Source organism: Dermochelys coriacea, chromosome 1 (assembly GCF_009764565.3).
Source record: "Dermochelys coriacea isolate rDerCor1 chromosome 1, rDerCor1.pri.v4, whole genome shotgun sequence".
NCBI classification, from domain to species: domain Eukaryota; kingdom Metazoa; phylum Chordata; order Testudines; family Dermochelyidae; genus Dermochelys; species Dermochelys coriacea.
In genome coordinates, this window is record NC_050068.2 from 17,189,991 (window position 1) to 17,216,717 (window position 26,727).

General features: G+C 40.8%; 1 protein-coding gene across 1 annotated transcript in view; it reads right to left on the reverse strand.

The window, feature by feature from the left end:
- The window catches only part of TENM4 (teneurin transmembrane protein 4), a 1,775,651-nt gene that overhangs the window by 1,321,979 nt on the left and 426,945 nt on the right, over positions 1–26,727 (reverse strand). The window contains exon 3 of the mRNA XM_043504093.1: positions 13,186–13,272. The gene's annotated coding sequence lies outside the window, so the exon portion shown is untranslated. The remainder of the gene's footprint in view (positions 1–13,185; positions 13,273–26,727) is intronic.

Below are 26,727 nucleotides of genomic sequence, written 5' to 3' on the forward strand. Positions count from 1 at the left end.
TTAAGGGTTAGGATTGATCATATTTAGCATATACAAACCTGGATGGTTCAGATAGTTGTCCCCCACCCACTTTTGTTGAATTTAGCTCTAACTCTTAAATGCTGCCTTGTTCCATCAAAAGAGGTATGAGGACTGAGAATGTACGACAGGCCTCTCCAAATGGTTTCTGCACTTAAAGAAGAATATTTCCAGGTTTTGCCACAGAACTCTTATCAACATAAGCCCTTAAGGTTGTGATTTTCAGACATGCTGTGTGGGACTAAGTATCTCTCCACTGAAATGAACAGTAAACTCCTACGGACTTCAACAGGAGTAAAGTTAGATGAATGATTTTGAAAATCTCATCCAAAATGTGTACACGGGCTAGTTTGGAGAGCTAGTCAGGAAATTCTCAGAGTTAGAATGGAATTTCTGGAGAAGGGAAGGAGAGATCAGCCCCTATCCCAGAACAGCCAATGGTCAGGGCAGTCACCTGGGATGTGGGAGACTCCGCTACAAGGCCCTGCTCTGACTAAGGCAGAGTAGTGAGTGGAAGCCAGGTGTCCCACATCTGAGGTGAGGGCCCTGACCACTGGGCTATTGGTGAGTCTGAGGAGGTAGGCGTCTGTCTATCTGTCTGTCATATATTTTCATGAAAAATCTTTTGCAAAGTCACAGTTTTGTCCCAATGTCAAACAAAAACACCTTTTGAAACTTCAATTTTTTTTACAAAATAGAAATCTTGCTTTCTAGCCAGCCCCATTAATTTTTATGGATGAGAACTGCTTCCAAGAAGGAGTTTACAGACCATCTATGTATCCAGTTGAAGAAGATATCCTGACAACCTACTTGCATCCTGTGAACCTCTCACATTTTGTCACCTTCCCCCCCGCCCACCTTGCTCCAGATGGCTGTGTAACAGCTATGCAATTTCCTGCAATATCCTGAACAAACTTTACTGAATTAAGTTTAAATATCTTAGGAGTTCGTTGTATTTAAATGCAAATGTTTATGCATTTTTAAAGGATTGTATGTGATGGCTCGAGGGGTGAAGGGAGATATGACTAATGTGAACCCTGGAAAGTGTTATGAGTTTCAAATGACTCATACAATAGGCCAGACAAGAAGGAATGTTTGAGATAAAAAAAGATTTAGTGGGTTTCCTAGGAAATATTGGGAGAAGGGGAATATAAATTTCCACCTCTGGACTCAGTGTTTGGAAGCTGCATCCTGAGGTGAAACCTATTGTATATGAATTATGTATTTCCAGATCAAAAACCAAGTCTGTATAAAGGAGGGACTCACAGATTAATGGGTTTTTTTTATTCTGAGCAAAAGGTTTATGAACTTCTTGTTAGAGAGCTTATTCCTTCACTCTCCCAATTCCCTGGTCCTTCTAACCTGAACAGAGAGCAACAATACCCGAAGTCCAAAGATGCAAACAATTCAATGTTTATTGGGGTGAACTTCCAGCAAGCTTAAATCAAAGTTCCTTTTTCCTTATGTTCGAATCCCAACTTACTTCCTGTTTGTCCCTAATTATATAGTAATATTCTTAGCTATACTTTAACCAATCATTCTACTGAAATTGATCTAACCAATCCTAACATATTGTAACGTGATTAGCTAACCACTTATATCCCACCACCTTAATTAGTTTACACCCAGCAAAATTAATTATACAGCAGACAGAAACAATCACAGAACCAGACAGAGACCATGCAAATAAACAATAGCATATCTATATCTATGAATATCTATATCCTAACACTTGTGTCATAAATATAAAGGGAAGGGTAAACACCTTTAAAATCCCTCTTGTCCAGAGGAAAAATCCTTTCACCTGTAAAGGGTTAAGAAGCTAGGATAACCTTGCTGGCATCTGACCACAATGACCAATGAGGAGACAAGATACTTTCAAAGCTGGAGGGAGGGAGAAACAAAGGATCTGTCTGTGTGATGCTTTTGCCAGGGACAGAACAGGAATGGAGTCTTAGAATTTAGTAAGTAATCTAGCTAGATATGCGTTAGATTATGATTTCTTTAAATGGATGAGAAATTAGACTGTGCTGAATAGAATGAATATTCCCTGTCTTTGTGTCTTTCTTGTAACTTAAGGTTTTGCCTACAGGGATTCTCTATGTTTTGAATCTAATTACCTATAAGGTATTTACCATCCTGATTTTACAGAGGTGATTCTTTTTACCTTTTCTTATATTAAAATTCTTCTTGTAAGAAATTGAATGCTTTTTTCATTGTTCTTAAGATCCAAGGGTTTGGGTCTGTGGTCACCTATGCAAATTGGTGAGGATATTTATCAAGCCTTCCCCAGGTGGGGGGTGCAAGATTTTAGTGAAGATTTTGGGGGGAAAGACGTTCCCAAACAACGTTTTCCCAGTAAACCCAGTCGAACATTTGGTGGTGGCAGTGGAAGTCCAAGGACAAAGGGTAAAATAGTTTGTACCTTGGGGAAGTTTTAACCTAAGCTGGTAAAAGTAAGCTCAGGAGGTTTTCATGCAGGTCCTCACATCTGTACCCTAGAGTTCAGAGTGGGGAAGGAACCTTGACAACTTGTAACCACAGAGAACCCCCTGTGCAGGGTTTGAAGGACTGTGCCACAGCCATGGTTGGAGTTGGGGTAATCTCTGGTAAGCTTATTAGCATGTGCAAAGGTCCTTTTATTATTTTAATATTTTCTCTGTAATGCTTTTAACTTAAATATAAATCTGCTTGCTTACAAAGGGATGTGTGGTGACATATACCTATGCGCAATTATATAGTTTATAGCCTCTGGAGCAAAGGCAACACAGGCCTGCTTAGGCAGTCTGACTTCCTGGGGAATTCAGTGCATGCTGTGAACTCTGCATCCTCGACCGGACGGAGACCGACAGATGTCTCTGCTCAAGAGAGGTGATGACTGGGGAGCCAGAAGCCTTAGAATGGGAACCCTTGTTGGACCATGGAGGGGGGAAAACAGGTACAGTTGCCCTGAACTGTAACAGGCTGAATGAACCAAGGAGAGGGATTTTTCTTCCTCCTTAGAGCTTTTTCTTTGCAATTTTCTTTCTGTCCTTATGGACAGACTGTACCTTGTTTTGCCATACTAAAGTCTTAACACCGCCTTGCACTGTAGCTTGATTCATTTGGTTCTTGGATAGAAGAATCAGAGTTTCACAAATATGTCCAGAGAGTGGATGTTACTTTCAAGATCTGAATTTCCCATACAATATTGATAATAGACATACAGATGCTAGACCTGGATTGTTACACTTCCTGTGGTAGGAAACTGAAACCTGGAAGAGATATTCCCCACCTCCTATCTAGTACTGTGTAAGCACAAACCCTGGGAGTCAGATACTGTGTGATCCTGGATAAGCCACTTTAACATCTCTGGGCCTCAGTTTTTTCCATATGAAAAATGATCTCACACTTACCGTACTTCAGAGGTGTTTATTTTATCCAGTATTTGTGAAGCACTTTGAGACTCTATTCTTACCAGTGCAATGATCACTCATTCACCTTTACAGAACATAAAGGCTCTACCCTTCTTTTCAGCTCTAAGTTTTAGCACTTTTAAATTATAGACAAGATGCTTTTTAAAATGAAAGACTCTATATCATAGGAAGGGTACTAATGATACTGTAGTACTTATATTAGTTTTTAAGCTATACATTATGTTACAGAGTGATAAGATGTCCTTTAAAATGATATTCCCTTGATATAACTGTTTTTATCTATTGAAAATACTGCATATTAGGGATCTCCAAGAAGAGCATACATGTCAAGTTGTTTATATTAGTTTGAATGCATATGAGGGCCTATTCTCCTCTAAATTCCAGTACATTATTCCCAACATGAATAGGAATTACACACACATCAAGGGTGAAAACAGTCAGAAGGATAATTATATCTTATGTTAATGGAGTAATTTTCATCCCAAAGGATCCCAAAGAGCTTTTGAAACACTACATATTATACAGTCTATAGTCATTGTTGATAGACGTTGTAGACAGGAGAACATGGGAAGATAAGATGTAATTACTGGAAATGGGATTTGACCAGGACATCAGGGCTAACAGCATTACAAGTATGATAAGCCTTACTTATGTAAGGTACATACACATCTATTGAAATATGTTAGAATTATAGCTTCTCTCCTCCATTTATAATCTGTGTTCTCTTCTCCGATTGTTTTAACTACCACCTTTATGCTGGTGTCTTCTAAATGTACCTCTTTACCCACAACCTCTCCTGCATCTCAAGTTCTCTCTCTGACAGTTCCCCTTCAATGTTCAGCCATTTCGCACTCAGAGTCACCCAACCTGAATTTATCTTTTTTCCTAAACCCTTTCCTCCTGCCTCTATCTCCAGGGACAACCCCTCGTGTCCCAGGCCTGCAAACGCTGTGTAGGCGTCACACTTCTCTCTCCCTCAGCTCCCATCCAGTCTGTCTCCAAGTCCTGCCACTTATAACTCTCCATCACCAAAACCTTCCTTTTCCTCACTATCTCCATTTCGAAAGAACTTGTCCACATGCTAGTCATTTCTCACCATGATCGATGTAAACTTCTCCTTCTGGTCTCCCTGCATCTCACAAGTCTACTTCTCCTGCCTATTGAAAATATCACTGCTAAAAGTCATTTTGTCCCCTTGCTTTGATTATGTCAAACACACGCCTTTTGAGTCCCCCCACTGGCTTTCTGTCTCTTACCACATCAGCATCATCAGCAATCCCTATGCCCTCCTTTTCCTCAGCTGTTATCCACGATCTGAGTGTTGTCAACCCAAGGTAGTCCAAAATGATCAGTCAGCCTCCCCAAAATCAGAAGATTGGTTTAAGTATCACAAGGGTTTTTAAAGTACATTTTGTTTTTCTTTGCTCTAATTTTTGAACCTTTAAGGTTCACTCGCTTCACCTTTTCAAGCATATCTCTGTAACCATGAGAGAGATACATTTACTTGTTTTAAAATGAAAGCTGAGATTCTCATGCAATCTCTTGATTCCAATGGTCAGGGCTTTAAGAAAAAGTGCTAGATATTGCAAGACTCATGCTAAAATCATGACAATTGGCCACACAGCAGTCTTTTCTTGTCTTTTGTTGGTTTGTCTTTTGTAATTCAGGCTCTGATGCTGCAAACTCATGAGCATGCATGGACCTCAGCACTGATGTGTAACCCCACTGAAGTCTGAGCAGGCACGTAGGTCTGTCTGACTATATGAGGTTGAGGCATTAGGACCTTAGATTGTAAATTCATTGGGTGGGGGTTCTAATGCACTCAACATTGGCCTAAATCTGCTCCCATTAAAATCAATAGTAAAACTCCCATTAACTTCAATGGGAGCAGATTTAGAGCAATGCTGAACATTTAAAAAAAATCTGATTGCTTGGCAGGAGTTCTACATAAATGAGTATCCAGAGTAACCACATAGGTTGGCACAAATTATCTAATTTACCCTGCTGAAATAATTCCAAGAGAAAATCTATAGTAAGGAACATTTTGTATGACTTATCATTGCCACTTCTGGGTTTTAACTGGGAGTGGGACAAGAGATAAAAGTTACAAATTGGCATGAGAGAGTCTGTTCGCACAAAATTTTCTGTTAATTTTGCACTCAGGACTTTTGGATAAGTATACAGAATCTTAGATGCTTGTCTGGTTTGGCTGGATCTTTAGAGCTTTGCCCACCACAGCTCTATTCCATTGAGCCAATGTTCATTTTCTTTTCCAGTAGGGATAAGAAAGTATGCCAGGCTCCATAGCTAATTCTATTTCTTGACCTCGCTACTCAAACACCAGCAAGGGTGCTCATGAATGAAAATTGTAAATGTTTTTTTCCCTGTGTGGACACTTGTCCCCCAAGAACTGGCTTGAGTCCACCAGACTCCTTTCACTGCTAAACAGTCATTGGATTGCAACCAAATTTCACTCCCGTTCAGGGGTCAGCTGGAGCTGAACCACTATCTTAGAGGTGAAAGACTCTATAACTTATTTCCAAGCCCGAGAGACATTCAGTCTCAAACTCCTTCCACTTGTCACAAGAATGGAATTACATTGTACTATTGCCTGTTCTCATTACAATCTTTATCTCACAGAGAAGACAGAGTTTTAATACCCAGGAGCATCTATGAAAGACAATGCCACGCTGCACTAGTTAACCTTTGCAGCATTCTGTACACTGACTGTTCATTTCTACTTCTTTCTCAGGTCACAGAGGCTGAGGAGCCAGCAATGGTGAGCCAATCAAATTAGAGAACATTGAAAAGGTCACCGTGGCACAGTTTCTTATTCCACAGAATATATGAGAGATTTAAATTCTGGCACCTAATTTTGGTGACTGAGATTGTAATGCAAGCAGGAGATGAACAATATGAATTTGTTCTCATGACAAGGATAGTAATGAGAACGGAAAATGGTACACATACTCCCAAATTTCATTAGAGTTTTAAATCTGCTGTCTTACGGCCTGCCTAAGGTGCTATAATGCTGGGTACAACACTTTATATCACCAAACCTGTGTGTTTTGTTTGGTTGGGTTTTTTTTTAAGAATATAATTCCTCAACTCATGGTTTAATTCAAATGCTGAAGGACTTCTTAAATATGGATTATAATTTTGGTAAAGAATAAAACATTTTAAGAAGGAAGATTGGCTTATCCATGAGATTTAGAACAACTCATTCCATTTATATAACTTCTACCATCTGGAAAGGTGCAGGAGTACTATAGGAATCAGTTCACCTACCACAAAATTGCAGCCACCCATGAGTTAAACACAGGAGCCCACCTGTAGTGCAAACCAGTTTTTAGAAACAGGAAATTAACATCAGTATTAACAATGAGGAGTCCTTGTGGCACCTTAGAGACTAACACATTTATTTGGGCACAAGCTTTCGTGGGCTAGAACCCACTTCATCAGATGCATGAAGTGGAAAATACAGTAACAGGTATGAATACACAGCACATGAAAAGATGGGAGTTGCCTTACCAAGTGGGAGGTCAGTCTAATGAGACAATTCAATAAACAGTATCATAGAATCATAGAATCATAGAATATCAGGGTTGGAAGGGACCCCAGAAGGTCATCTAGTCCAACCCCCTGCTCAAAGCAGGACCAAGTCCCAGTTAAATCATCCTAGCCAGGGCTTTGTCAAGCCTGACCTTAAAAACCTCTAAGGAAGGAGATTCTACCACCTCCCTAGGTAACGAATTCCAGTGTTTCACCACCCTCTTAGTGAAAAAGTTTTTCCTAATATCCAATCTAAACCTCCCCCATTGCAACTTGAGACCATTACTCCTCGTTCTGTCATCTGCTACCATTGAGAACAGTCTAGAGCCATCCTCTTTGAAACCCCCTTTCAGGTAGTTGAAAGCAGCTATCAAATCCCCCCTCATTCTTCTCTTCTGCAGACTAAACAATCCCAGCTCCCTCAGCCTCTCCTCGTAAGTCATGTGCTCTAGACCCCTAATCATTTTTGTTGCCCTTCGCTGTACTCTTTCCAATTTATCCACATCCTTCTTGTAGTGTGGGGCCCAAAACTGGACACAGTACTCCAGATGAGGCCTCACCAGTGTCGAATAGAGGGGAACGATCACATCCCTCGATCTGCTCGCTATGCCCCTACTTATACATCCCAAAATGCCATTGGCCTTCTTGGCAACAAGGGCACACTGCTGACTCATATCCAGCTTCTCGTCCACTGTCACCCCTAGGTCCTTTTCCGCAGAACTGCTGCCGAGCCATTCGGTCCCTAGTCTGTAGCGGTGCATTGGATTCTTCCATCCTAAGTGCAGGACCCTGCACTTATCCTTATTGAACCTCATTAGATTTCTTTTGGCCCAATCTTCCAATTTGTCTAGGTCCTTCTGTATCCTATCCCTCCCCTCCAGCGTATCTACCACTCCTCCCAGTTTAGTATCATCCGCAAATTTGCTGAGAGTGCAATCCACACCATCCTCCAGATCATTTATGAAGATATTGAACAAAACGGGCCCCAGGACCGACCCCTGGGGCACTCCACTTGACACCGGCTGCCAACTAGACATGGAGCCATTGATCACTACCCGTTGAGCCCGACAATCTAGCCAGCTTTCTACCCACCTTATAGTGCATTCATCCAGCCCATACTTCCTTAACTTGCTGACAAGAATGCTGTGGGAGACCGTGTCAAAAGCTTTGCTAAAGTCAAGAAACAATACATCCACTGCTTTCCCTTCATCCACAGAACCAGTAATCTCATCATAAAAGGCGATTAGATTAGTCAGGCATGACCTTCCCTTGGTGAATCCATGCTGACTGTTCCTGATCACTTTCCTCTCCTCTAAGTGCTTCAGGATTGATTCTTTGAGGACCTGCTCCATGATTTTTCCAGGGACTGAGGTGAGGCTGACCGGCCTGTAGTTCCCAGGATCCTCCTTCTTCCCTTTTTTAAAGATGGGCACTACATTAGCCTTTTTCCAGTCATCCGGGACTTCCCCCGTTCGCCACGAGTTTTCAAAGATAATGGCCAAGGGCTCTGCAATCACAGCCGCCAATTCCCTCAGCACTCTCGGATGCAATTCGTCCGGCCCCATGGACTTGTGCACGTCCAGCTTTTCTAAATAGTCCCTAACCACCTCTATCTCTACAGAGGGCTGGCCATCTCTTCCCCATTTTGTGATGCCCAGCACAGCAGTCTGGGAGCTGACCTTGCTAGTGAAAACAGAGGCAAAAAAAGCATTGAGTACATTAGCTTTTTCCATATCCTCTGTCACTAGCTTGCCTCCCTCATTCAGTAAGGGGCCCACACTTTCCTTGGCTTTCTTCTTGTTGCCAACATACCTGAAGAAACCCTTCTTGTTACTCTTGACATCTCTTGCTAGCTGCAGCTCCAGGTGCGATTTGGCCCTCCTGATATCTTTCCTACATGCCCGAGCAATATTTTTATACTCTTCCCTGGTCATATGTCCAACCTTCCACTTCTTGTAAGCTTCTTTTTTATGTTTAAGATCCGCTAGGATTTCACCATTAAGCCAAGCTGGTCGCCTGCCATATTTACTATTCTTTCGACTCATCGGGATGGTTTGTCCCTGTAACCTCAACAGGGATTCCTTGAAATACAGCCAGCTCTCCTGGACTCCCTTCCCTTTCATGTTAGTCCCCCAGGGGATCCTGGCCATCTGTTCCCTGAGGGAGTCAAAGTCTGCTTTCCTGAAGTCCAGGGTCCGTATCCTGCTGCTTACCTTTCTTCCCTGCGTCAGGATCCTGAACTCAACCAACTCATGGTCACTGCCTCCCAGATTCCCATCCACTTTTGCTTCCCCCACTAATTCTACCCGGTTTGTGAGCAGCAGGTCAAGAAAAGCGCTCCCCCTAGTTGGCTCCCCTAGCACTTGCACCAGGAAATTGTCCCCTACGCTTTCCAAAAACTTCCTGGATTGTCTATGCACCGCTGTATTGCTCTCCCAGCAGATATCAGGAAAAATATCAGGGTTGGAAGGGACCTCAGGAGATCATATAGTCCAACCCCCTGCTCAAAGCAGGACCAATCCCAAATTTTTGCCCCACATCCCTAAATGGCCCCCTCAAGGATTGAACTCATAACCCTGGGTTTAGCAGGCCAATGCTCAAACCACCAAGCTATCCCTCCCCCTAGTGGCAATAGGATACTACTGCCTAGTGGCAGTAGGATAACAAGGGAGGAAATATCACTTTTGTAATGCTAATGAGAGTGGCCCATTTCAAACAGTTGACAAGAAGGTGTGAGTAACATTAGGGGGAAATTAGTATGGGGAAAATTAGGTTTTGTAATGACCCAACCACTCCCAGTCTTTATTCAGGCCTAATTTGATGGTGTCCAGTTTGAAAATTAATTTCAGTTCTGCAGTTTGACATTGGAGTCTGTTTTGGAATTTTTGTTGCTGATGAATTACCACTTTTAGGTCTGTTATTGAGTGACCAAAGAGATTGAAGTGTTCTCCAACTGGCTTTTGAATGTTATAATTCTTGATGTCTGATTTGAGTCCATGTATTCTTTTATGTAGAGACTGTCCAGTTTGGCCAATGTACATGGCATTGCTGGCACATGATGGCGTATATCACATTGCTAGAGCCCTGATGGTGTGGCTGATGTGGTTAGGTCCTATGGTGGTGTCCCCTGAATAGATATGTGGACAGAGTTGGCAACAGGGTTTGTTGCAGGGTTTGGTTCCTGGGTTGGTGTTTTTGTTGTGTTGTGTGTAGTTGCTGGTGAGTATTTGCTTCAGGTTTGGGGATTTGTCTGTAAGTGAGGATTGGCCTGTCTCCCAAGGTCTGTGAGAGTGAGGGATCGTCCTTCAGGATAGGTTGTAGATCCTTGGTGATGCGCCGGAGAGATTTTAGTTATGGGCTGCAGGTGACGGCTAGTGGCGTTCTGTTACTTTCTTTGTTGGGCCTGTCTTGTACCTCCACTACACAACAAAAACACCAACCCATGTAATCTAGCCTTGCTCCAGCCCAAGACTATCAATGGAAAACCATCAGAGACAACTGCAAACAACCAAAACCACTTGGAGGTGAAAAAAGGGACATTACAACAGAGACTTACACTATTTATGAATAAAGACAAAAGATTATTCAGTATAACACAGGGGGAGAAGCACTATGGATCCATTCACTGAGGAGACATCTTGAGGGGCAAGGGAGTTCTCATGAAAAATTGGACCTGGTTCCTGTGAAGCCAGCCAGATTGAACTTTATGGGGGTGCGGAACCTACTTTAGTAGATATGAAAGGTAACTATTAATAAGTGTAGACACAGGTTTGTGTTCTATGATTTTGTTTTGTATTGTAACCATTGGTTTCTGTCATTTTCTCTTGTTTCTAATAAAATCTCTATCATTTCTTAAAAGAAAAAGAGGTTTGTTTATTACAAGTGCTGTGTGTTATGTAGGAATGGGGGTTTAAGGTAAAACTAGTAAACTGGGGTAGAGTGGTTCCTTGGAAGCAGAGGAACTGGGAATTCTGTGAGTAGCCAGTGCCAGGTGTTGGATATCACTGAGGAAAGCTTCAAAGGGACTCAGGAATTGGGTGTATCTATCGTTAACCTACAAGGCAGATAGGGTTGGCACAGCCCGGGAAGAGTGCACGAGTGGCTGAAAGGCTGGTGGTGGTAGGGAGCTGATACCTAGCTAGGCACAGGCAAGACTTCCTCATGCTGGAGGCAGAGGGTAACAAGTTGACTCAGAGTCTTGGGTACCCTGAGAACCGTCACACCAGAACTTTAGCAGTGTCCCAAGATTTATTTAAAATGATACAGTGATCTTCTCAGCCAGTTCCTTTATTACTTTTGAGTGCACATTATCAAGTCCTGCTAATTTTAAAATGTTTAACTTTAATAGCAGCTATTTAAAATTATCCCTAGTTACTGATGTCATAAAAAGTATTTCCTTACCAGTGTAAGATATAAATACATCAATCTGCTTCTTTACAAATACAGAACAGAAATATTTATTGAATGTGCTGACTTTTGTGCATAATGATTGATAGTTTTACCATCCTTATCTATCAGAGCTATCACCTTGTTAGAATTTTGTTTGCTCCTGATATATTTGAAGAATTCCTTTTTATTGTCCTTAACCCTACTGGCCATAGATTTGTAAAGGGTACCTTCAGCTTTCTTTATCAATGGTATGCATTTTCTATAGGTTGATTTGTGTTAATTGCTATCAACTTCTCTATTTTTCCAAATTTTATGATCACTTCCTCTCCATCACGATGTTGTTGCTGGTTTGTTTTATTCTAAAAAGCCTTCCTGTGTGACTGTGGAATGGTGTATTTTTAGCAGCTAATCAGATATTCAAAATGGAGAATTTTGCCTTTTAGAAAGTGACTCCCCTCCCCTAATGGCAACCTGTATGCTATCCTGGCAGCAACTAATCCAGAATCTATGGCAGGAGAAGCCAAGTGGTGATACTTACCAGGAACTTATCAGTCACACCTAATTCTACAGAAAATGGAGCAAACTGCAACTCCCTTTGTTTTCAACATGGGAGTGTGGCCCACAGACCCTATGGTTCCCAACATGAACTGTTCCATCCTGAAGTGTGTGATCTGGCTGAGGTTGTGGTTACCAATGAATTGCACAAGATAACTGCAAATGAGAATGGGTCATGAGCCAACTGGCAACGTTGTGGGCTACATTTTGAACAGTAATATTCCAGACAGATACAACATCACTATTAAACAACCCATAGAGGACTGAATAAATCTGGGTTAAAATATCGCTGTACCTCCTGTGCCTTCCAATGATAAACCCTGTGAGGCAGGGACCATCTCTGTGTCATCTCATTGAGTTGTCTCTTTCAGGGACAGCGCTTCCCCCCCACCACTGATCAACCGGATAAATTACACATGGCAATGCCAGCACAGTGGGCATAAGTTTCACTGGCCGTGGTAAGGGAGGTAATTGCATTTTCCAGGTGGTGCATCACTGCTGTATACGGTTTTCTTTTCTTTGAACAACAAGATATTTGACCATCTCCAGCAATAGTCTGAACAGTAGACTCTGGGTGAACTCCTGGCCCCACTGAGGTCAATGACAAAGCTCCCATTGGCTTCAGTTAAGCCAGTATTTCACCCCCTGGACGTAGGAGGAACTAGAGAGAAGTAGTCAGAAATGCTGAGCCGGGGAGGGGGAGAATTATTATTGTAAAGATATTTCAAAGGAGAACTGACAAACTTAAATGAACACGTTCTTCAATATGAGTAAATCTAGAAGGTGAACTGATAAGAAAAATGGAATCTATTTTTATGCAACTGTCCCTACTAATAAAGAAAATACAGAAAACATGGCATCTGAGCAGAATTGTTTTAAGGCATTATTAAAACCATAACTAAAACTGGTACAAGTGTAAGCTACAGAATCATCATAATGATTTACTTGTTTTGCTAAGTATAATTATTATTCTGTGCCTGAATTTAGAAGACAGACAAATGCAAAGGACAAGAAAGGAATGCAGACCAAAATAATAACGTTTTAAAGAAGCTTATGGATCCACGGGATTGTTTGTTTGTTTAACCATTGGGTGTGCAGAATATACCACATCATGTTCATGAAGTGTCTTAGTTACCTGCTGACTTGAGAGTTGACAATGGCGTGCTCGGGAAGAAATAGTAATCATAATGGCAAAAGACCTTGCTTTACCTCCAGGACTTAATGGCAGGTAACTACAATAAAATACTCCACATACCTGTCAGTTGGTGACTCTTCTCCATGTGCAAAGAGATTGAAACCACTTAGTGATGGTCCTTCTCCTGCAGAAATTCAGGCTCTGCACCTGCAATAGGAATCGGTATTACCTGAGCTTTGGTTGGCTCTTCAGTTATTAGCTGAACATAAAACATTAAAAACATTCTTCATAACATTTTTTTCATTTTTAAACTAAGAAGTCAATAATTCTGATTTATGTGGATCTGAGTAATATATTTAGTGCTATCTGCCTAGTTACCTATATGGTTCCCATCGCTGCAATAGAACAAACATGAATAAATTTCTCCTCACAACAACCTTCTGATGTAGGGAAGTGAGATGATCTCTTTGTACAGAAAGGGAACTGAGGCACAGAGAGAAACTATTGGCCCACGGTCATATGTGGAGTCTCTGACAGAGCTGAGAATTGAACCTACTAGATCTTCTCAATTCCAATCCAGTGCCTTAATCACAAAATAACCCCTTCTCTCTCATTCATAGATTCACAGATTCTAAGGCCAGAAGGGAGGACTGTGACCATCTGCTCTGACCTCCTGTATAACACAGTCCATAGAACTTCCCTAAAATAATTCCTGCTGGAACTAGAGTAAATCTTTTAGAAAAAAACATTGAGTCTTTATTAAAAAAATGCCAGTAAAAGAGAATCTACCACAGCCTTTGGTAAATTTTTCCAAGGATTAATTGTCCTCACTGACACAAAAGTTGCTGTATGGAGAGTGAAGTCCTGTGTTATTCATAGGAGAGGTAGGCCACAAGAAGCAACAGTGCAAACTTCCCATATACACATCTCCATCAATGTACCTCATCCCTGCCCCAGGGATCAAAAGGATATTCAGCCTCCATGCCCATTCCATCTTTGGCCCTGCTGAAACTGCCATCAAAGATGCAAAACAATGCCAACTATAGTGGGCTTTTACTCTGGATGGACAACTCTGGACTAGAAACTGGACTCATAATTAAATTCTTCCATTTAGACAGTCATCAGAAAGTAGCAACCAAACAGTTGGTTGATGAACAAGGTAGATGACCAAACACTCAGCAGAAGGTAATTACAGTTGGACACCCATAACATGAGATGGATTACAACCAGGTTCTTGTGGCTCCTTTTCCGGTAGCATAAAGTAGCAGAAAGACAGTGGATTTGGCCGGGGTATGGTGTTTTGGGGGAAAAGGAGTATGGCCAGATCACTGTTGCACTCTGACTATTGTCAGCTGCTGAACTGCCTGTTGCAGGCTGTTGCAACCAAGTGTAATTTAGAGCTGCCATGGGGCTACTCTAAATTGTATCAGGTGCCGAACTGGCCCAATCACCCTGTTGATTGGAGAAGAACAAACGTGGCTCGAAGCTATCTCCCCATTCCTCAGCTACAACTAGCAAAGCTCTGGCACAGTTAATGAACTAGCTTTTAGATTTTCTCAGTGGTTGTCTACTGCTTGCAATGGACAAAATTGGGCCTGGTTCTCCACTCATACCCCTTTTACGCAGGTAAAATTTCATTGACACAACTATTTTAAGTGGTTATATGGCCCCATTACCATAACAGCCAATCATTTTACAATGCCCTTGTGAGATAAAGAAGTGTCATTATTCCCATTTTACAGAAGAGGGAATTGAGACACAGAAAGACTAATGTCTTGCTCAGGGTCACACAGAGAGTCTGTGGAAGAGCAGGAAATTGAACCTAGGTCTCCTAAGTCCTAGGCGATTGTCCTAACCACTGGACCATCCCTCTCTATTCATGCTGGTGTCAATGATAGGAGAATCAGGACTGATTTACACAGGGCCCAACCCCTCTAAAATCAATGGGATTATGAAGGATGTGTAATTTAGTGCAAAACTTAGACCCCTTAAACCCTGTTTCTCCATTGTGTTACTCCACTGAAAGCAATGGATTTCCACTGCTGTCAAACTGGAATAACACAGTCAAGGCTTGGTTTCTAGGTATGGTGTCAGCTTCATCCAACATGCCATAACAACTCATTCTTGAATGGTTTCATACTCTATATCCTAGAGCAGTTGTTCTCAACCAGGGGTAGGTATACCCTTGTGGGTACACAGAGCTTTTCGAGGGGGTACATAGACTCATATTGACTAGATATTTGCCTAATTTTACAACAGGCTACATAAAAAAGAACTAAGTCACTACAAAATAAAATTTCATATGGACAATGACTTGTTTATAATGCTCTACATACTATACATTGAAATGCAAGTACAATATTTATATTCCAATAGATTTATTTTATAACAATAAGGTAAAAAAATTTTCAGTAACAGGGTGCTGTGACACTTTTGTATTTTTATGTCTGATTTTGTAAGCAAGTAGTTTTTAAGTAAGGTGAAACTTGGGGTACGCAAGACAAATCAGCCTCCTGAAATGGGCACAGTAGTCTGGAAAGGTTGAGAGCCACTGTGCTAGAGCCTAGAGATAGCCATAGCCAGGAGGTCAGCATTAATCATTTAATAACAGACAACATAATGAAGTGATACCTCTGACATTAGTCAAACAACTGACATAAACCACCTATATGAAGAAGTCTCCCCAATATTAGACAGGTAGGTATAGAATTGTCAAACATCGCATCTTGCTCATCATGACCTTGCACCTACATTAGTCATTTACACCTGAGCAAAGTGAATGTAAAATGCAATCAATTCAGATTTCTCCAGTCACACAGGCAGTAGCATTTTATGCCAGTGTAACTGACTGCACAAGGTGAATGGTAGTGGAGAATCAGACTTTAAGAGCTAATGCCATCTTTCTCTATTACCTATAAGACAATTTGAAGAAAGGAACAAAACAATTCATTTTTAATAATTTAAGAACCATTCTAAACTGCCCTGCAGTGGTTTAACTTCCCCCTCCTCAACTCCCTGTGTTTCAGCCGTATGCTAAAAATTCCAGCTTCGTTGATGCCTTTCTTAATTGCCTTTTCCATTACTAAAGAGTCTCTTTATAAACATTACTGTACAGTGCTAGGACTCAAAATCTCAAGCACCATGCTGGGTTATTCCACTACCTGTTTATTATATATGATTAGAGAATGCAACAGTGACTTTGAAGTGCTATAAAGCCTTAAAAACAAAAATATATTACCTCTCTCCTCAATTTCTGAGCACATACAGAATCGATGCTGTAATTTTCTTCATCATCTTAGACCTTCTTTGTTTCTCTTTCTACAGCAGTAATTATGATTTTCCCAAAGAACTAAGAAACACTGGTTTTATTGTCAAGCTTTACATTGTTTTCCCATGCAGAAAAATTGTGGAAAAAAATAGTAACAACAGGTAAGCAACAGTACAAATATATTCTCTTCTATGTACATGACTGTACTCTATTTTATAAAAAAACAATTAATCAGTCCAGCATGTCAGAAAAAACACAACCACACATAAAAAATAGTGAATTATGCAGGAATACTCTGGATAATTTAGGATTCAGCACAAAGTTCTAGTGAACTCTGAGATCATTTACTATTATTATCTATTATCTAGGACTCCAAAATGTGATGGGAACTTTAAAAATATACAGAACACAACATAGGATCCATGTCCTGACATTTTTACAGTCTAAAGACCTGATTCTCATGTACAGTAGGGCCTCTTTACACCATTCTGGCATTAAACAGCTCATAGAAATAACACATGTAAAATAGAAGTCTCCCCAGTATTAGACAGGCAGTTATAGAATTGTCAAACATTGCATCATGGCCTTGCACCGTGATTAGTCATTTAATGGTGGCATCATAGTGGGACTTTAAGGTGGATATAAATGTAATTTATGTCACCTTAAGGCCACTTTATGCTGCCAGGATGATGTAAAGGGAGCTTAGTGTAAATGAGAATCAGGCCCTAAGGCCTCCATCCTGCAATCGGATCTGCATGGATAGAACCCTGTGCTAGCAGAGGACCCAAACACCTGCAATGGGACTCCACATGGGGATAAGGGTGCATCTACACGGGTCAGATTACATGATCGGAGCCTAAATAAAGACATAACAAATGCATACAAAAGAAACAGGGACGGGCAAGAAGGGCAAGGTTCAGATAACAAGACCAGATGAGTGTTTAGAGAGTAATGCATGGCAAGTTATCAGACGCTGAAGAAACAGATGAGAAATCCAAGTGGTGACATTCCTAAAGAAGGCCAGTGTACAACCTTCTACAGAGTCCATGCAGAATCTGTGTCCACATACCTAGCAGTATATTGACACCATTCCATTCGTGCTAGAAGAGGTACCAACATGAAAACAGTAGTCTCCATCTTCTCAGGCTGTGACCATTTTGCCCTGCAGTTGATAACAAAGTGTTTCTGGTAGTCATTGTTCAGATGTTGGAGATTCTCTTTCCAGACTCCAGTGCTGCATTTATCAGCACACTGTCTTAGAGCTGCAATGGTAGAAACAAACGAGGCCCCAAAGACCCTTAAAAGGAGGTGGAGTTACACTTCCAGGCCTGGGGGCTCTTTAAAACTGGAGGGTTTTATTAAAACTATTGTCAAGAGTCTGGCAAACATGCACAGAGTTTGCACAAGCCACACTGCTGGAGGATCACCAAAATCTTCTGACCCTACTTTGTCACCAAGAGCTATGTCCCTTTAGGCACTTCAGCACATTTCTCTATCTTAAAGGGACAGTGCACAGTAAAATATAGTCCTAGAATTCCACCCACTTATACAAAAAAGTTAATTTATATGACAATACACCGACTATTCTAATTCATGAGTGTTACACTGTGACCGCATTTTCCTACAAAATATCATTTACCGCAAGGACAATATTGTCCCCAAATTTATGAAGTAGAGGATGACGCTCGGTGGTATGTAACATACTGTCCATGAAAAGTGATTCATTCCTAGACTCATAGACTTTAAGGCCTGAAGGGATCATCAAAATAACCTATGCACATGAAAGGCCACTGAATTTCACCCACCCACTTCTGTCATAGGCACATAACCTCTGGCTGAGTTACTGATGCCCTCACCTCTTGATTTAAAGATTTCAAGTTTCAGAGAGTCCACCATTTACTCCAATTTAAAACAGGAAGTGACCCATGCCCCATGCACCAGAGGAAAGCAAACAACCTCCCCCCTGAGATTCTAATAGCAGTCATGGATGGACCATATGCCATTGTAGGCATCCTCATCACATTATCCCCACCACAAACTTATCAAGCTCAGTCTTAAAATAAGTTAGATTTTTTGCCCCCATTACATATCCTGAAAGGCTGTTCCAGAATTTCATTCCTTTAATGGTTAGGAATTTTCATCTAATTTCAAGTCTAAATTTGTTGATGGCCAGTTTATATCCATTTCTTCTTCTTCTGCCAACATTTGTCCTTAGCTTAAATAACTCCTCCCCCTCCCTGGTGTTTATCCTTCTGATGTATTGATAGAGAACAATAATATCTCCCCTCAGCCTTCATTTTGTTATGCTAAACAAACTAAGATCATTAAGTCTCTTCTTGTTAGGTAGGTTCTCCATTCCTTTTATTGTCCTAGTAGCCCTTCTCTGCACCCGTTCCAGTTTGAATTCATTTTTCTTAAGCCTGGAAGACCAGAATTGCAGACAGTATTCCAGACAAGGTTTCACCAGTGCCTTTTATAATTCCAAGAATACTTCCCTATCTCTATTGGAAATACCTTGCTTGTTGCATCCTAGGATTTTAACCTTTTTCGTAACAGCAACACATTCATGGCTCATAGTCACCATGTGATCAACCAATACTCCCAGGTCTTTCTCCTCCTCTGTTGCTTCCAACTGATAAATCTCCAGCTTATAGCAAAAAATTCTTGTTGTTAGTCCCTAGATGCATGACCTTGCATTGGCATTATTAAATTTCATACCATTTCTATTAGTCCAGTTTTCAAGGTTGTCCAGATTTTCTTGTATGATATTCTGGTCCTCCTCTGTTTTGGCAACACCTTCCAACTTTGTGTTATCTGCAAATTAGCACACTCCCACTTTTTGTTTCAGAATCATTAATAAAATAAGATTGGTCCCAAGACCAATGTGATCTCTGAAGAACTCCACTAGTAACCTCCCTCTCCGATAATTCACCTTTTTGCATGACAGGTTGTAGTCTCCCTTTTAACCACTTCCTTACCCACCTTTCAGTTCTTGTAATAATCCCCATCTTCTCCAGTTTAACTAATAATTTTCCATGTGGAACTGTACCAAATGGTTCACTAAAATCTACGTAAATTAGATCTACTGCATTTCCTTTGTCTAGGAAATCAGTTATCTTTTCAAAGAAAGAGATCAGATTGGTCTTGCACAGTCTATCTTTTGTAAAACCATGATGTATTTTATTCCGTTTACTGTTTACCTCTATATCCTTAACTATTCTCTCTTACAGAGTTTGTTCTAAGACCTTGCATAGAATTGAGGTCAAACTAATGGGCCGGCAGTTTGCCAGGTCACTTTTTTTCCCCTTTCTTAAATATAGGTATTATATTTGCAATTCTTCAGTCCAGTACAACTCCTGAATTTCTGAATTCATTAAAATTCCTTACTATTGTGCTTGCAATTTCATGTGCAAATTCCTTTAATATTCTTGTATGGAGATTTTGCAGGCCCCATAAAGCTGTTTGAGTTTGGCTTCCATCTCAGATATGGTAATTTCTACCTCCATATACTCATTCTCATTAGCCACCCTCCTACTGTCCCCAAGTTCCTCAAGACTCTTATTAAAAACTGAGGCAAAGTGTTTGTTTAGGTGTTGGGCTGTACCTAGATTAACTTTATTTTCCATCGCATCCTCAGTGCTTAGTGGTCCGACTTCTTTCCTTGTTTTCTTTTTATTTATATGGCTATAGAACCTTTTACTATTGGTTTTAATTTCTTTTGCATGGTCCAGCTCAGCTATGCTTTTGGGAGTTCTCACTTTACCCCTACACTTTCTGCACTGGTGTATAGACATCTTAGTTGTTTCTGCTTGGCTTCACCCAGATTCCTTGACTGATCAGGTACACTCATTTTATTGCTATTAACACCTACCTGACTGTTACTGTCAGGTATTAGCACTATCTTTTCTCTTGTTGTCCATTCTTCTACCCTCTGTTATTTCTTTCTCCGTCACTGTATCCTTTTTTACTTAATTTTCCTTTTGCTCAATATTAGAATCAGGCATGGAGATTACATGAGCCTCTCCTAGACATCTCCCCTGAATTCCTAGTTTAAAGCTCTTTTAATAAGTTGTGTTAACTTCCACCCCAGAAATCTATTTTCTTCCCTACTCAGGTGGAGTCCATCCCATGAGAACAGTTGGTGAATGGCTCCCAGTGGTTGAACATCCCAAAGTCCTCCTTATAGCACCACTGCCTGAGCCGGCTATTGTCATAATCGTATCTTGTCTTTGCTCTCCTCCTATTGGGATTGGTAGAATCCCATTAAACATTACCTGAGCTTCCATTTTTTTAAGCGTCTTCCCCAGTGAAGCTCTTCTTTGCCTTGATGCCCAGCAAAAACTTAACAATTGTTAGGCTACCCGTGTGCTAAAACAATTGCCTATTATGCGTATCAATACTGTCACATTGTTTCCTTGTACTCCACTATCAGTCCGTCTTGTACTCAGCGTGTAAGGTCTTAGAGGCAGGAGTCATCTTTTTCTTCTGTGCTGGTACAGTGCCTAACTTAATGGGTCCTTGACTAGGGCTCCTAGGTGTTACAGTACTACAAATAATAATAATTCTCAGAAGCACCTATGTTTTGATTCCAAGTGCAGTATCTCACTAATCTGAACAACAGCATACATTCGGTACTTGGTAGTTTTGGTCAACTTTACAGTGGTTGATCAATTATGTGAGTCCTCCTTTCTCATCCCTTCAGAACTCTCCTCTCTGTCTTCAAACCACCTTGATACGCTATAGATGAGATCTTTCTCCTTCACATATCCTGCAGCATATTGTTCTCATCACGATATCTAAGCACTGACCAGTTAAATCATGACATCTGCAGCCACCTTCCTGTATATAGCAACTTCACAAATTCTCCATTTCATTGTAGATCTCAGCTTCTTTGCCAATACCAAAAGTTCTCTTTTCTTCTGCTATTATTTATAGCTCTTATAGCTCTTTACAGCTTTTGTGGGTTATTTTTTTTTTGGTAAAAAAAGCTGTGTTTTATTGTATTCAAGGCAGATAGATGCTAAATGCATTGGAATTAATGCTGCTTATCAGATGACAAACTACACCTCCTTAACATAAGAATATCATCTTTTCTAGAGTCAGGACTAGTGGTGAAGAGAAAGAGAGATAATGGAATGACTTCAGCATACATGAGCCCCATGGACAAGTGAAATTATATTAATGTCTTGTCATGACTTCCTGTATTCCATATTATATAGTAGGTAGCTGAGGAGTTAATATCTGACTATAATACAGTTAAGAGGCATTATATCCATCTATCCTGTCTACTATGAATTCTGAGGTTCCATTTTCCGTAACATACTTATTATTCTTTTAAAAAGAAAAGGAGTACTTGTGGCACCTTAGAGACTAAGAAATTTATTTGCGCATAAGCTTTCGTGAGCTATAGCTCACTTCAGCAGATGCATGCAGTGGAAAATACAGTGGGGAGACTTATATACACAGAGAACATGAAACAATGGGTATTGCCATACACACTGTAACCAGAGTGATCACTTTAAGGTGAGCTATTACCAGCAGAAGAGCGGGGGTGGGGTGGGGGGGAACCTTTTGTAGTGATAATCAGGGTGGGCCATTTTCAGCAGTTGACAAGAATGTCTGAGGAACAGTGGGAGGGATAAACATGGGGAAATAGTTTTACTTTGTGTAATGACCCATCCACTCCCAGTCTTTATTCAAGCCTAAGTTAATTGTATCCAGTTTGCAAATTAATTCCAATTCAGCAGTCTCTCATTGGAGTCTGTTTTTGAAGTTTTTTTGTTGAAGAATTGCCACTTTTAGGTCTGTAATTGAGTGACCAAAGAGACTGAAGTGTTCTCCGACTGGTTTTTGAGTGTTAGAATTCTTGATGTCTGATTTGTGTCCATGTATTCTTTTACGTAGAGATTGTCCAGTTTGGCCAATGTACAAGGCAGAAGGGCATTGCTGGCACATGATGGCATATATCACATTGGTAGATGTGCAGGTGAACGAGCCTCTGATAGTGTGATTGATGTGATTAGGCCCTGTGATGATATCCCCTGAATAGATATGTGGACACAGTTGGCAACGGGCTTTGTTACAAGGATAGGTTCCTGGGTTAGTGGTTTGTTGTGTGGTGTGTGGTTGCTGGTGAGTATTTTCTTCAGGTTGGGGGGCTGTCTGTAAGCAAGGACTGGCCTGTCTTCCAAAATCTGTGAGAGTGATGGATCATCCTTCAGGATAGGTTGTAGATCCTTGATGATGCGTTGGAGAGGTTTTAGTTGGGGGCTGAAGGTGATGGCTAGTGGCGTTCTGTTATTTTCTTTGTTGGGCCTGTCCTGTAGTAGGTAACTTCTGGGTACTCTTCTGGCTTTGTCAATCTGTTTCTTCACTTCAGCAGGTGTATGTTTATTTCCCCACCCCTGCCACTGTTCCTCATACATTCTTGTCAACTGCTGGAAATGGCCCACCTTGATTATCACTACAAAAGGTCCCCCATCCCCACACTCCTGCTGGTAATAGCTCACCTTACCTGATGACTCTTGGTACAGTGTGTGCTTTAACACCCATTGTTTCATGTTCTCTGGGTATATAAATCTCCCCACTGTATTTTCCACTACATGCATCCGCTGAAGTGAGCTGTAGCTCATGAAAGCTTATACTCAAATAAATGTATTAGTTTTTAAGGTGCCAGAAGTACTCCTTTTCTTTTTGCGGATATAGACTAACACGGCTGCTACTCTGAAACCTACTATTCTTTTGCATTTACTCTTTTTATGCAACATTTTAAAATCTTCTGAAAGTTGAAGTATTAATTTATGGCCTGATCCCACACTGCTATGGTCAACTGAGTTTAGTGGGAACAGGATAGAGAACTTAATTAGCAACTAAACTTTCCTTTGAAGAGATGTCAAGGTATTAGCTGTGCTAAACTTTCATATTGAAAAATCAAAGCCTGGCAAAATTTGTCTGACTATGGCTTTCAGTAGGTTCTGAAACTCAAGCCAATTTCAAATCTTCCTGCTAACTTGGGCCAAGTTTCAAAGAGGCCTGGACCAATTTACGATAAGGGCTGAAATGATGAGGAAAGGTTGCTTTTGTATTACCTCAAGCAAAACTAACTAAAAAGTTGACAGTTTCAGCTGAATTTTGCTTCAGGTTTGTGATCTTTATAGTTCATACCATGCTGAGATGAGTAAGTGGTAGAGGGCTGAATTGCAATCTTTACCACTGCCAATGTTTCCCTGAAGACATTTTCTTTCTGCCAGACTCTGCAAATCAATGCTTATTCCAAACACAAAAACATTGTTTCAAAAACCCAGTTAAAGTTGCTAAGGAAACTGCACTGTTGTCACTCTCACATCATTTACAAAACCCGTACACTTAAAAGTAAGGAAATGAATAGTTAAAGGCATCATACATCTTACATTGTTAACACAATGAACAAACATATTCTTCTTCTCAAGAATAAAGAAAGGCAGGACACCTATTAAGCTAAAGACCAATCTCTCTTAGCTGTCAGCTCTGGAAACAATCTTATGTTTTTTCTAAGTCTCAACCAGCCAATAGAGAGCAATATATTCACAAACATTTAGGGTAACATTTTAGGAAGTGCCCGCTAACTCCAGGAGCCTTGATTTTTTGGGCACACAGCTTGAGACATCCAGGACTTGATTTTTTCAGAGATTCTCAGCATCTGCACCTCCCGTTAACTTCAGCTGGAATTATGAGTGTTCGGTATCTCTGAAAATTAGGCTAAGTGTCTCAAACTGAGCACTCAAATTTTGACATTAGAGCCCACTTTAGAAAATAGTGAACGTTGCCTCCAATCATGTTCCTATGTAAATTGATGGCAAAAAAAATCCCAATGACAACAAGAACAGCACATTTATGCCCACACCTTCAACTAGAATCCATGTAAACATGATTGGTTCAGACTTTGCAAAAAAATTTTCTTTCACCTTTACATAATTCTGAGTCTAAACCAATTCTCCAAACCAAAGTTCTAGGGAGAAGATTAAAATGTGTCTATAAAATGGAAGCTAGTGGCGACTCTAACTATGGAGAAGCTAGTGGCGTCTCCAAAATTAACTCCAAGGAATATTTTCCATCTTCAACATCTCTCTCTCTCTCTCTCTCTCTCTCTTTGTATCTGCTCCTCCATCCATCAAATTCTTGCTGACCTTTTCAAGCAGATGATTGATAAGAACTCATCTGAGCTTCCTCCAACAACTCCTGCCCATTTCCTCCGTTATCCGGTCTCTGACTCTGAGGAGTCTTGCTTATTTTTTTTACTTCCAATTGCTCTCCACTCATCCCCTTGACTCCATTCTGTTTCAGCTGCAACATTTTTGCTATTACTCTCCTCTCCTCCTTGCCTCTAGATCCTGCTGCCTTCATTGAATCATGCTTTTTATCCTCATGCCTAAAAGACTGAGCATTGATTCCAACTTTTGTCCCCAACTACTGTCTTATCTCCCTTTCATCTCTACATTCTTTCAACAGCTTGTAAGAAGCCGGTGCTCTCAAACTGCTCCAAATAAAATCTGCTCCCATTCTCTACGGTCAGACATGCTACCTTTTCTGGTGTTTAACTTTACTGGTAACTCAGATAATAACAATGAACCATAGATTTCAGCCAGAACTTTCTTCCCCAGCCTGGATATTCTTAGGATTTCCTGCATGACCTCCCTAGCTATATTCAATTCTTTCCAACAAGATTCACACACCTTTCTAGAGTTAATACAATCAAACTGTAATAATGAACTTACTCAGTCACTTCATGAAGGTTCTAATTCCTATTAAGCATCTGAGTCAACGACAGCAGAGCCTTCTATCCCTACGCAAAGTCATGGATCGTGCTTCATGTTATAGGCCATAAATGGCCCTGCCTCCTCTTCCTTGCTTCTAGCCACTTCATAGATCCCCAGCAATCTGAGGAGCATTTAAATGTGACTCTTCTTTTGTGTGCATACAAATCTCCTCCTCTCTGGCCTCATTAAGACCCACAACTTCACCTTCAAACCCATCCCGAAAGCAAGTGTTAGAATGATCTTCTTCATCCACAGACCAAACTACATCACTCTCCTCTTCAGATACTTTGTCTGTCTCCCCCTTGTCCAACATATCCAGTTCATATATCTTGTCCTCACTTCCAAAATTCTGCACAGCTTCTTCCTGATTTACCTCTTGGCTCCCATTTCCTAACATGTCCCCTCAGGCCCTTCACTGTCTTTCTCCTGTTTCTATATCATCTTGTTGCTTCCAATTAATGGAACATCTTTACAATCATAGCAGGTTGGGTGGGGGAGGATCTAATGGGTCACATGGTCATCATTAGCTGACTGGGCTCCTTGCCCCTTATGTAAACAAAGGATTGTGGCCATTACTGAAATGTTCCAGCCCATTAGCAATAACTAGGCTCCTCCTATGAGCTGGGCTGGGATTCCTCTCCCCTTCATTTCTTCCAACAGGGAAACCAACCTATTCAGTCTCTTAGTTGGGCCCCAACTCCCTTGCTCCCAGCTTACTCTGTAACTGTTCCAAACTGACCAGCCAAGATCCTCTCCCTGTGTCAGACTGCTTAAGAAAAGGATAAGGATAAAAGTAGGGAGCGTAAGAAAATCACATAGGAACTACAGAGAGAGGGGAAAAAGAAATAGCTCTCCTCCTCCACACACACATACGCACAATGCTGACTTGGGGTACAGAGCAGCAAGGAGAATTAAAACACCACAGTATTTGGAGGCTGCTGGGAAAATGTGGATGCCTGAGTAAGATGGGCAATTTTTTTGATGACTCCATGGAGGCATGACAGGGTGCATCCGTGCAGTTAGAATGACATTGCACATGCAGGGGATATCATCACTTTTCTTTGATACAAGGTTACATGAAGCAACTTGTCAGTTACCCTTGGAAGTAAAATATAGATGTTGCTCAGACTAATTTGTTAATTTACCCCATCTGCATGCATCAACAAAGGTGTCAAAGGCCCTTGTTAGAGAAGTACACATTGTGCACTTGTAGCCCACAAAGAGCAAGACCTGTAGATAATTACATCTTATTATGCAGCAGCCTATGTGAACTCTGGCTTCTCAACTAGCATTGCGAAGACCAATATTACTCACCAATCATGCCAGATAAACAGTATATTGAACCAAACATTGGGGTCAATGGTATAATGCTAAAGAGAGCGATATAACTTACCTACCTTGGAAGTGTCCTCGTTAATAAGGCTTTTATAGAGATGTAAAAAGTCACATATAAAAAAAGCCCCAAACAACCTTTTTTGAAGGTTTTGCTGATGTTTGCAGTAGTGTGTGAAAGAAAAATCGCATTTGTATTTGTACAAAAACTATGCAGTTGTGCTGTCCACCCTATTATATGAAACTGAGATAAGGACTTGCTATCAA